The following is a 13,390-nucleotide window of genomic DNA, read 5'->3' as shown; positions in this document are numbered from 1 at the left end:
CTAGGCGGGCGACCGGCTTCCTAGCCCGGGCCTAGGTCTGCTTGACCTCAGGCCGGACTAACTGTGAGCTGCTTGCTTAAAGCCTGCTTGATTAAAGCCAGTGCTACAAACAACTCAGGCCTACACTGCCTGTAAAGCCAATGCATGTGGTCAGAGCTTAAGGAAGCCAGAGCCAAGCCTTGACTCGGCTCAAGAGGGAACACGTGGCTGGATTTAAGCTTTAGCCAGCTATGCTTTCTTGCGTGCTCTCTCTCTCTCTCTCTCTCTCTCTCTCTCTCTCTCTCTCTCTCTCTCTCTCTGGATTTACACCTCGGACACTAAGTGGCTGTTTTGAAAATCCCCTCGGATTTCTACTGTTCTACGCAGATTTGGTAATTCATAACATATCAGATATTTTAAAGGAAACTATTTAAAAGAGAATTTTTTTCCACATTAAAAAAAATTGGTTTTATGTGTACATTGGAAGAAAAATGGGTTTTGTTTGAAATTTTAGGCAGTCTGACAATGGAACAACTATATGAGAAGATTAGTATTGTTGGAATTATGCAGTTTATCACTATGCTTATCCTCCTTTTGCAGTTTAAAAACATAGTCAATTTAAGTGCCAGGATAACAGCTTTAGAAGAACTTGTTAAACCTTTAAAAATTCAGACAGAAGAAATTAACAGCGAAGTTGTTTCAAATTTGGATCATAAGGTTACAGAAAGAAAGCCTGTTTTTCACACAGTCACCCTTAATTTATCCTGTAACTGTACCGCAGATGCCTGATCAAATGGCTACACAAAATATTTGGGCTCCAATTGAAATGTTGGATTTAAAAATGTTTAAGGAGGCAATAGTATCTTATGGCATGCATTCCCCATATGTAAAGCAAATGTTAAACTCTTGGTCAACATATAATAGGATTGTACCACAGGACTGGCGGGACCTTGCACAAGCTGTTCTGGAACTGAGCCAGAGACTTCAATTTCTAACTTGGTTCAAGGATGAGGCTAAAAACATAGAAAAACAATGTAGGTATAAAGGAATACAAGTTTGCCAGGATTAGCTTATTGGAGAAGGCCAATATGCTTCAGTATAAACACAATGTTTATATGACGTCCAAACCCTAATTTTATGTCGAACGGCAGCCTTGAATGCATGGGACAGAGTTGAGGAACCAGGAAAAAAATTTGAGTCATTTACAAAGGTTATGCAAGGCCCAAAATAATCTTTTACAGATTTTTTACAAGGACTGGCTTCATCAGTAAAGAGAATGGTCTCGGATTCAGAAGCTAGTAAGGCAATAATTGAATCTTTGGCCTTTGAGAATGCGAATGCAGCATGCAAAAGAATAATCAGGCCATTAAAGGCAAGATCTGCACCTTTGGAAGATTGGATTAGAGACACAGTTAATGTTGAGGCTCATGACCATGATGATATGTGGGTAGGAGAAGCAATTTCAATAGGTTTGAGGAATGTTAGATGTTTTGGATGTGGAAAGCAAGGGCATTTGAAAAGGGACTGTAAACAGGTCATTCCTAGAAACAATGTTTCTTCAAGGAACAATGGCAACAGAATGCCCCTTCCTTCTGGAGTATGCAGAAGGTGTGGTAAGGGAAAACACTGGACCAATGAATGTAGATCAACAAAGGACAGACAGGGTAATCCTTTGCCTCAATCTTCAGGAAAATCCCAGAGGGGCCTCACGCAGGCCCCCATTGCAAATCCAGTTCAAACCTTTCCTGCAGCCATAGAGGAAATCCCTGCTCAGAGCAATTAAATAACCAAATGACTATTGGGATAAATCATGCTTGTCAGGGTGATGAAACAGAGAGAACAGAAAATTCAGGAGAAAACATAAAGAAAAATTTTTGGCAAACTTCTATTAATGAACAAAGACCAAAATTAACAATAAAATAAATGGTGTTTTGTTGTCTGGTCTGGTAGACACAGGTGCAGACATTACCATAATTGCACCAGAATTTTGGCATCCAACTTGGCCTCTTCAGGAGGTAAATGTTCAACTGTTAGGAATTGGGACATTATCTCAAGTGAAACAGAGTGCAAGATGGCTCGAATGTATAGGTCCAGAAGGACAGAGAGGAAAATTAAAACCATATGTGGCTAACATAACTATGAACCTGTGGGGTCGAGACTTGTTGCAACAATGGAATACTCAGATTAACATCCCTCCAATCTCAGAAACAAATCATAAACTAGCACATGTTACTGAGAGAAATATTAGAAGATATTGTTCTAATGAGTGGTCACCAGCCATCCATATTATACAAGAACAGGGCACAACAACTGATGATCTTCCAAAGACACCAACAGCTCTACCTTTAAAATGGTTAACAGACAAGCCTGTATGGGTCCAGCAGTGGCCTTTAACAACAGAGAAACTCCAGGCTTTAGAAGAGCTGGTAGAAGAACAGTTAAATGCTCAGCATATTGAAGAATCAATCAGCCCTTGGAATTCTCCTGTATTTGTCATTAAAAAGAAATCAGGTAAATGGAGAATGGTAACAGACCTTAGAGCAATTATCAAAGTAATTCAGCCAATGGGCTCTCTACAATCTGGGATGCCTTTGCCTACTCTGTTACCAAAAGGATGGCCTCTCATAGTTATTGATTTAAAAGACTGTTTCTTTTCAATACCCTTACAAGAAAAAGACAGAGAAAGATTTGCTTTTACAGTGCCTACTTATAATAATTCTCAACCGGTTAAAAGATTTCAATGGAGGGTCCTCCCACAGGGAATGTTGAATAGCCCAACTCTGTGCCAATATTTGGTACAACAGCCATTGGAAGTGATACGTAAAAAATTTCCTAAATCTATAATTTATCATTATATGGATGATATTTTACTAGCTGACTCAAATGCAGATACTTTAGAAAGAATGTTTGAAAAAGTAAAGAAAATTTTGTCTTGCTGGGGATTACAAATTGCTCCTGAAAAGATACAAAGAGAAGATTCTATTAATTATTTAGGATATAAAATAGAGCTACAAATAATTAGACCCCAAAAGGTGCAAATTAGGAGAGATAGACTACAGACTTTCAAAGACTTAATGACTTTCAAAGATTATTTGGAGACATTTCTCATCTATGAACTATTGTTGGGGTAAAAAATGATGAATTGAATAATTTGTTCAAAACCTTAGAAGGTGACCAGGACTTAAATAGTCCAAGAGAATTATCACCTGAAGCTGAGAAAGAGTTGGCCTTGGTAGAAAAGAAAGTGCATGAAGGGCACGTGGATCGTATTGATCCAAACATGGATTGCATTTTGGTTATTTTACCTTCTAGGCATTCTCCTACTGGAATATTAATGCAGAGGGAAGATATTATATTGGAATGGATATTTTTACCAAATAAACCAAATAAAAAATTAAAAACTTATGTGGAAAAAAATCTCTGACTTGATTTGGAAAGGAAAATTGAGACTTCGTCAATTAGCAGGAATAGACCCAGCAAAATTTTCGTACCTTTAACTAAGGAGGACATTGAAAAATTATGGACAGAAAATGAACCTTGGCAAAGAGCTTGCAGTAATTTTTTGGGAGAAATTAGCAGCAAATATCCCAAAAGCGATATAATTGATCTTATAAAGAGAGCTGATTGGGTCTTGACTCGAATTGTACAGCAAAAACCCATATCTGGAGTTTGTACATTTTATACAGATGCCAACAAACAAGGAAAGGCAGGTTACAAATCAGAAAATTTAAGTAAAGTGGCTCAAAGTCCTTATAATTCAGTTCAAAAATCATAATTGTATGCTTTTCTGTTGGTATTAATGGATTTTTCAGAACCTCTCAACATAGTAACTGACTCTCAGTATGCTGAAAGAGTGGTGTTACATATTGAGACTGCAGAATTTATCCCTGATGCTTCAGAATTAACTTCTCTATTTATTCAATTACAAGATACAATCAGGAAAAGGAATCATCCTTTATATATAACTCACATTCGATCCCATACTGGTCTGCCAGGCCCTCTAGCACAAGGCAATGATGAGATTGAGAAATTATTGATAGGAAATGTACTGGACGCCTCAGAATTTCATAAAAAACATCATGTCAATAATAAAGGTTTCAAAAAGGATTTTTCCATAACCTGGCAACAAGCCAAAGAAATAGTAAAGAAATGTCCTACTTGTTCCTTCTACAATCAAACACCATTACCAGCAGGATGTAACCCAAAGGGTACTCAGAGAAATGAAATCTGGCAGATGGACGTGTTTCACTTTGCAGAATTTGGAAAATTGAAATATGTACACCACACCATTGATACGTATTCAGGATTTCAATGGGCAACTGCTTTGAGTTCTGAAAAAGCTGATTCTGTAATCACTCATTTGCTAGAAGTTATGGCCATCATGGGTATACCTGCACAAATCAAAACTGACAATGCTCCATCATATGTCTCTGTTAAAATGAAACAGTTTTTTGCTTATTATAATATAAAGCGTATTACAGGTATACCACAAAATCCTACAGGTCAAGCAGTTATAGAAAGATCAAACAGAACTCTAAAGGATATGCTAAATAAACAGAAAGGGGTAACAAAACCCCCCAGAAATAGACTGCATAATGCTCTATTAACTTTGAATTTTCTCAATGCCAATGAGAAAGGAACAACAGCTGCAGAGAGACACTGGATAATAGAAAAAACTACAGAATTAAATCAGCCTATATACTTTAAGGATGTGCTGATCTCAGAATGGAAACCAGGGTATGTATTACATTGGGTACCAGGTTTTGCTTTTGTTTCTACAGGAGAAGACAAGCTGTGGGTACCATCAAAATTGATAAAGGTTTGATTTGAACAAGAGAAACCTCTTATTTAGAGAAGGTGATAGTTCATCAACCAGCATGAGCATCCAATTTAAACTAACTTGTATCAGTAACACATGCCTTTTCATTTAATCAGATAATAACTTGCCAAAAAGGAACATCCCCAAAATTAGTCTTGGGGAAAGTTTTTTGTTTTTGTCTTTTAGGAGAATGATGGTTAAGGAATCTGAAGAACGCTGGACAAATGAGAAAACTGAAGAAAAGGGACGAATCATCTATCCCAGGAAACAGAGTGAAACGGCATATGGGTATATATTATCTAAAAAATTTCATGTCTTCCTAAATGTTTGTTTCTGCTTTTCTCTAAAGATTTAACACTATTGGTCTTCTAATAGTCCCAGTTCAATTAAAATTTAAAGCTGACTTTGGAGTTGGAAAATGGCTCTCTCCTTCTTTAAACTCAAGCATGTTGTTAAAAGGAAAATGCAAAACTCCCTGTATCAGGCCAGAATAAAAGAGCCATCTTCTGCTTTGGGACAGGACAAAAGCCAAATTAATTAAGGGACTATTCTATTACTAATGTCAACTCTTTGATTCTATTCTGATTCTTTAAACTTTTCTTAAAATATGAATTTTATATCAAAATTTACAAGATTAACATATATAGATATATATACATTTTAAACTTTGTTAAGATATGAATGGTCATATAGAATACTAATTAATTCTAGAAAAAAGGCTTCAATTAGCTGCATATATATGTCTTTGTGTTTGAGTCTCCTATCAGTTTTCTGCAGGAAATCACGGCCAGGCCTAACATCAACTGAAGTCTCCAGAAAGAAGATGGGACCCCACGTGGACAATAATAATATCACTAAACTGACAAACATCATCTACAGATCAACTTTGAACTACAAGGTGCTCAGAGCAATTTTGAGATGACTAGCTGAGATGATCCAGTCTCAAAGACTACTTGAATAAGGACTTGAGATAAACCCTGAACTTTGGCATTATACACAGACTGAATAATGAAGGATATAGTTACCTTTCCTAGAATTTGATAATTAACCTAAAATTTTTCTTTCAGGATAAAGAAAACTTCGCCCATACCCAGCAGGAAGCAATTTTAAGAATATGTCGCCCACATTCCCAAAGAGATGGTGTGGGGCGGGTGGTTTTTTTGGTCTTTTTAATGGGTTTTGGGTCTGGGATAATTTTCATTGTTTAGGGGGGCTGGTTACAAGTTGTTGTCAAGGGTTAGGAAAAAGGCTAAGCAAAGGAGATTAGATTTAAGGTTCTTGTTTAAAAAGAAAGAAAAGAAAGAAAGAAAGAAAGGAAAGAAAGAAAGAAAGAAAGAAAGAAAGAAAGAAAGAAAGAAAGAAAGAAAAGAAAAAGACAATTACTAGTTTTAAATACTTTTCATTGGGTTGGATTTTTTTATATTGTATACAAATTTGAAACTGATATTGTTAGAAAATGCTATATGTATATTTCTAATTGTATTCATACCATTCATTTAACAATGTAATACAATTTTCTGATCCTTGAATGTTATTATTACCAACTATTAGGATATAAAGAAATGAAAGTTAGTAGTTAGACATTACAATAGAACTTGTAGTCATATCAGATACGTTTTAAAAATTGAGCAGAGATGTTTTAGACAGGTCATCTTCAAACTCTTCAGAGATCTACAGAATATGGCATTTAAAATGTTTTAATAACTTAGAAAATTTTTCTTTTTTGAGACATGTCGGCTCCTGGCAGTACCAGTCTACTTCAGAGAAGATATGGGCATTGAAGAAACTGCATATTGAGTCAACTTTCATTGTGGCAAAAGTTAGCCACTAGACAACAAAGTATCCTCGAATCAACAGGACAAAATGGACAGACAGAACACAAAACAAAGGACTACTGATTCTTGCCAAAACAAGTGTGGTTATGACTTTATCAAAAGGCATCTTCTGAGGCCAGGGCAATATGGCCCCATCCCTGAAGTGGCTTTTGCAATCCGGAAAAGGTACAGTGCCCTTTTCTTCAAAGGCAGCTTAACAGGCAGAGGGCCGATGGCTTCTGTTGTGCAATGGAACAGCAGCTGAAAGCTCACACCTCTCGATAGTAGACTGGCATTTAATAGAGGGATGTGGAGAAGAAGGGGATGTTGAGATGAAGCCATATATACACAGCCAAGAAGAATGGACAGCTGAATTCAAAAACCATCAACAATTTCCAGAATTTAAAATCCTGAATCATGACATGACGCTATTGGAATTCAGGTGTTTCTGGTACATGGACTGCTCACCCAATGTGAGGTTGAACTGTTGACCTTATGTACATCCTACTTCACAAATGAGTCTGTCAGATATGCTAAGCCTGTAGGCTGAAGATGATGCCCTAACACTGCGGAGAAACCTCAGGTGACTGTCCAGGCAGCTGGCTGTTCTTGTCAACTCACAAATTTTTTGGAAGTTGCTTGCATGCACTTCCTGTTTTTATTTTTGTTAGCTAATATTATTTCCTTCTTGTGTCTCTGAGGGAGTTGAAGATTAGTTAGTTATAGTTGAAGATTAGTTAGTTATAGTTGAAAATTAATTAGGATAGAAAGTGCATTAGATACATCTTGGATTTACCAAAATAGGATAGATAATGGAATTATTTTCTCTGATTTCTCAAATACCTGTTTAGGTATTTATTACTTGGGTATATTGTATATAGTTATTGTACTTTTATATATAGTTTTTCTCATGTTAGTTATAACTTTTTGCTTTTTTTCTTTTTATTAAAATAGAAAAGGGGAAATGTGGTGGTATTCTAATTGTACTGAAATGTGATTTTTATTGTATGTTAATAAATAAAGTTCCCCGGGGGTCAGAGCTATTAGAGCCATAGACAGAGTATGGCAGTGGTGGCGCATGCCTTTAATCCCATAGATCTCTGTGTGTTCAGGGATACAGCCAGCATTGGAGACAAATGCCTTTAAGACCTAGAGGGCTGTACATACAGACAGTGACGAGGCAGTCACGTGTTTGGGTTTACAACCAATGAGAAGGCAGAACAAAAGACTATGAAAAGACAGACAGACAGGAAATAGCTCTCTTTCAGGAAGCTGGGAGCTCGCAGGAGGAAGGGTGAGATTTTAGCTCTGAGCTCTGACCTCTCGGCTTTCTCTTTTACATTGGTTCTGTGATTCTTATTTAATAAGACGGTTGGTTACATCTACATATATTTACATATATAGGGTTAAATCCAAGTCACATGCATACACACACACACACACACACACACACACACACACACACACACACACATTAAATAGGAACTGAGTAAATAAAAAGAAAGGAAAAACTGGTGTGTGCTGAGCAAGAGGAAGCTGGCTTCTCCATCTGACCAGCAAGTTGCAGCAAAAAGACATTGACATTTAGAGAGGGAAAGCAGACAAACACAAGCAGGTCTTGGACCAAAGAAAAAGAAAGAAAGTGGAGAATTCTTTCTTGGTTCCCTGACTGCCTGGTCCAAAGAATACTGAGGCCAGTCTCACATCCAGGGGAATGGTCAGAGACGGGTGGCCCCACCAGAGACCCAATTGTTGGTGTTGAATCGAAGGCAAAGCTGACGGTGAATGGGAAAGCAGATTTGTTGCAGGTGGAAGAGAGCAGATCTGTTGAGGGTAGAACCGGCAGGTAGGGTTGTAGCATGAAGTGGGTACCTTTGGCTGGCCCTGCCAAGGTATGCCACTAAGCAAACATGCCACATGCAACAGAGTTAGTACAAGAGGTTTATTGGGAGGGGGAGCATGGAAGAGTGAAAGGCTGTGTTGGAGTGGGGACCTGAGAGAGGCAGGCAGAGAAGCAAGAGAGAAAAGAAGAGGCAAGAGAGGAAATTAGAGACAAAGAGAGGAGTAAGAGGCAAGAGAAGAGGCGGAGAGAGCGAGCTTTGCCTGGTGGGCACTTTTAAAGGGTGCACATGTCACATAGCTGGTGGTAAAAAGGGACCTGGTGACATGTAGCTGCTTTGGCAGCAGAGACAGGCTGCTTCTACTCCAGCAGAAACGAACATTGGAGTTCTTTAACAAAAGAAGCATGGTTAGATGTATAAAACCCCAGTTCTTTTCTCTGCTTGAGAGAGTCCAGTTAATGAAAGGGGAAAGGCAGCTTAAGAGGCTTCATAGTTAGCAGGAGCTGAGTAGAGGAACAGGAAGAAGGAACAGAGAGAGGACTTGGAGCAAAGAAAAGAAAAATCTTGGGTGTAGGGAAAGGGGAATCTGTTGCCATTTCCCTGATAGCTCACAGTAGTCATAAAGGTTCCAAAAGATATTGGAATCTAGGGTGCCATTATGCAGCCATTTGGATTGATTATCTAAGGGTTATTAGGGCCAAATTTGATTGCAAAGATGAGTAAGTTTAGGGCCCTTCAGGTTGGGTGCCAGGTGTAGAGACTGGAGGTTTTCTAAGAGGCATCTGAAGGAGTGGGAGGGTATAGAAGACACATTCCCATTGACGAGAGAGGGAAAGAAAAAAGTCACTGCAGCCTGTAGTTGTGGGTGGCCCCAGGACTCAGGGAGGACCAAAGGAGTACCAAGCCATTCAAAGGGTAGTCACCCAACTCAACAGGGCTCCTCTGGCTAAGCCAGAGGAGACTTGGTGCCTGGTACCAGGGCTCTCATAGAGGCCAGAAGGCATAGACAAAAACCAAGCTCTAAGAGAGGTCTCATCCATAGGAAAGGGTCAGGAATGGGGTTGAATAAGCCACAAGGGTCTAGAGGATCTGTGGGATTATGGGCAGCTCCGGGGAGATAAGGAAAAATGGGTCAGCAGGGAGCACAATAACCCAGTTGAGCCTAACGAAATTGCAGGATTGCAGCTCCAAGGGGGGTGGGATGGGGTCAGGTCAAGAAAGCCAGCCACAGCCTTAAGGACTGTGGCTGGGGTTACCTCTGCCTCTAAGAGTATCAGATAGGTGCCGGACAATCAATGGTCACTTCCTTGGACTCAGGGAAATGTTTAAACCAACTGAAGGGGAAACTTCTGCAATTGCTGCTGATGGATGGGGTGCTGAGCGATTGGTGAGCTGGAAAGTGACCCTATTGTGGGTAACTGGGTCCAGGGTCCTGGTGTTCCTCAGACCACCTGTAGATAGGAGGGACCCCCAGAAGAGCCTGCCAGAGTCTGGGTACCAATGCCAGTTTGGGCTACAGAGCAAGTTCCAGGAAAGACACAAAGCTACACAGAGAAACTCTGTGTCGAAAAACAAAAAACCAACAACAAAAAAATGGCAGAAGACGACCTTGGCGGATCGGAGCCAAGGGACCCCAGAAAGTCACACCACACAACAGAACTCACATGGAGGATTTATTGGAGAGACAGGATCTGAGGAGAGAAGAAGAGGAAGAAGAGAAAGGGCAGAGAAGGGGGCAGAGACCAGTCCCTGGGGATGAGAGCAGCAGAAGAGAAAGAGACAGGAGGTGGGCAAAGTCTGCCTTTTATAAGGGAATGTAGGGCACAGGGGCTACTCTTAGTGGCTGCAGCTGAGGACGTATCCTGTCAGGACCCTAAGGACAGGCCAGTACAGATGCCTGAATGCTAACACATGTAACTGTCCCCAATTCTGTTTTTCCTTGGAATTGACCTCATTCAGTCATAGGCAAACCTTGAAAGACAGGTGAAAACACAGCAGAGGTACTCCCTAAGAGAGGGGAATTAAAAATAACTCCTAGAACATGTTATACGCATCTAATATTTCAGGAACCAAAAAGAAAGTTTGTATAATTTTCTTTTCAAGAAAGTACATTCACACCCTCCAAATCTCACTGAAATTTTAGGTCAAGATGTCCAAAGTTTAGACTTAAGAGACCAAAACTTTAAACACAACCCGGTTGTCAAGAATTTTCCTTCCCACACAAACAACATATAGCTGTCCACCAGAGTTTGTGGGTTATTATCAGTGAGAGAAATAATCAGGGTAAATTATTTGGAAGTAATGTTTAGAGAAAAGAAAGTAATCACACAGTAATCTTTCCTTTACAAATGGCAGAAAAAATCAAAAGCCCATTGTTTTAGTTATACATTACTATGTAGCTATAGTAAATTAAGGAATTAATTAAATTAAGGAATCTAACTCCAACTCAGCCAGATGATTCTACCTCAGGGACTCTCAGAATTTTCGCAGTGGATGATAGAGTAGAAATCCACTTCCAAGTACAATCCAGGTGTTGTAGGCTGACCAACAACCTACATGTGGCATTTCAAGGACTGCAACATGACATGGCAGCTGGCTTCTCCCAGAGAAAGCAATTTGAAAAAATGTTCAAGACAGATCTACAGCCTTTGAAGCCTAATGCTAGAATTTCCATCTCACCGCTTTGGTCCTTAAAAGGAGTCAATGAGTTCAGCTCACACCAATGGAAGGAATTAGGCAAGAGTGTGAATACTAGGGAGAAGAGATCATTGCAAATATCTTTAAAATGGGAGAATCTTGATAGCAGATGAAAGCAAATTCTAGATATTCTTAGAGTGTATGAGAGCTCAGATTTCAGAATTCTCCAGACTATTTGTGTTCAGAAGATAGACTGACAGACAAAGATAGAGAAAAGATAATTTGTAGAAATCTGAAAAATTCACTGCAAACTACTTCCCGAATGAAACTGTGCAAACAGACAAGAAGTAAATGTGATGAACTGCTCAAGCTTCAGGACATTTAAGTAGACAGCTCCATTTCACCCCATTGAGCATTCATTGACACTGAATCCTCTATCAGGGTCCTTCCATCTCCATGGTTGACATGTTGGCAACCAGTCAGCCAGGCTTCCTGGAAGAGGCAGCAGTGACAATGCCTTCCTGGGGTCCATGGTGGCATAAGTACAAAATAACAAATTGTGGCTACTCAGTTGTAAGTGAGGCCATCTGAAGGTAGAGGGGACAACAGGTGTACCAAGGATGTGGCTTTGGGCCCCAATGGTGAAAGAGCCGTTGAAGTTATTAGACGAACACACTAACTTAAATAGGATAAGGCAGCTGAGGGACACTGGCATTTTCTAGCATTGGATTGAAGAGACAATGAAGAAGACAGAAAAGAGTCGAGAGGTCTGCCGGTCAATGCCGGACAGCCCCGAGTTTATTACACAGCCAGCTTATATACAGTCTTGAAGGACAGAGGTAGAACAATGCACAGCACAGGCATTCAACCTCTATCTATCCTGCCTTGCATCAAGGAGCAGGCAGTTTCTTTTTCTGTCTCGATGTACCCCCGGCTGGCATCAGCAGCCTGCATCTAGCTAGACAGTGTGTTCCTTACTGTGGGCTAATTGGGACTTTCTCACAGCCCTTCAAGGAGACTCTGTGGGCTAATCAGGACTTTCTCACAGGCCTGGAGCAAGCAAGCTTGAACTCTATTGACTCCGAATAGACTTCAGACTCAAACTGGGAAACTGAGTCACTTGTGGGCTCCTACAGGTGGGTCAACCCAAGGCCCAGCTCTAGGCCTGGGTGCTAGCTGAGCTGGTCAGTCCATGCCCTCAGGGTCAGTTCAACCTCACCTGTGGTGAGGGGTAGGGCCATCTCTTCCAAGTGCAGGGCCCAGCTCTCCTGTGAGGGTCAGAGCCAGCTCTCACTGTAGTGTCCAGCAAGAGGCAAGGCCAGCTTTCCCAGGGCCAGTGAAGGGTGGGGCTGGCTCAGCATTGCCCCCTGATTCATCTTACATGGTTCTTAAGACCCCCCTGGAATGACATGGGCCACAGACATCAACACAGACCCCTGCTGCAGCTGGACCACAGACCTAGACATGGCCCTCGGTACCAGTTTGGGCCTGGATGACATCCTGGCTCTGGGTGGAAGCATCTCAGGTCAGGATGGTTCTGGTGGCCATATGGTGCCATACACCACCAAGGCCTCAGGTTGTAGCACCAACCCTGGGTTTCTGGGTGACCTTTTGTGGCAATATGGGACTCGGACTTCAGCACAGACCCCAGCTGTGGTAGGACCATGGACCCAGACATGATCCTTGGCAGCAGCTGGGTCTGATGTCACCCTTACCCCAAGTGGCAACGCAGGCCACTCAGATCAGTTCAGGCCCCAATGGCAATATGGCCCAAAGACACCAACATGGCCCCCTCTCTCAGGTATCTATCTGCACAGCCTTCAATGGGAATAGGAGCCCTGGATATCAACACAGACCCTGGCTGCAGTGGGGACACAGACTCAGACATGGCCCTTAGCTGCAGCTCTGGCCTGGATGTCACCATGGCACTAAGTAGCAACGTAGGCCACTCAGATCTGTATGCATCCTGACCCTCAGACCAACATGAACTCAGATGGCTGATCTGACCCTGGGCATCCTCATTGTCCTTAGTGGCAACAGGAGCCACGTATGTCAATCCAGGCCCTGGCTGCTATAGGGCCATGGGCATGGCCCTCGGCAGCAGCCTGGGCCCAGATGATGCCATGGTTCCCAGGTGGCAGCATAGATCACCCAGATCTGCATGGCCCCTGCTGTGGCATGGCCCCCAAACTCCAACCAGGTTGCAGGCTCCAGTCCAGATTACGGGCCTCTGTGTGGGCCCTAGTGGCATCCTGGGCCACAGACTTCAACCCAGACCCCAGCTGCAACTAGGCCATGGA

This window comes from Peromyscus leucopus, chromosome X (assembly GCF_004664715.2).
Source record: "Peromyscus leucopus breed LL Stock chromosome X, UCI_PerLeu_2.1, whole genome shotgun sequence".
Classification (NCBI taxonomy): domain Eukaryota; kingdom Metazoa; phylum Chordata; class Mammalia; order Rodentia; family Cricetidae; genus Peromyscus; species Peromyscus leucopus.
The sequence above is the reverse complement of the archived record's forward strand: the minus strand, read 5'-3'. Positions refer to the sequence as shown.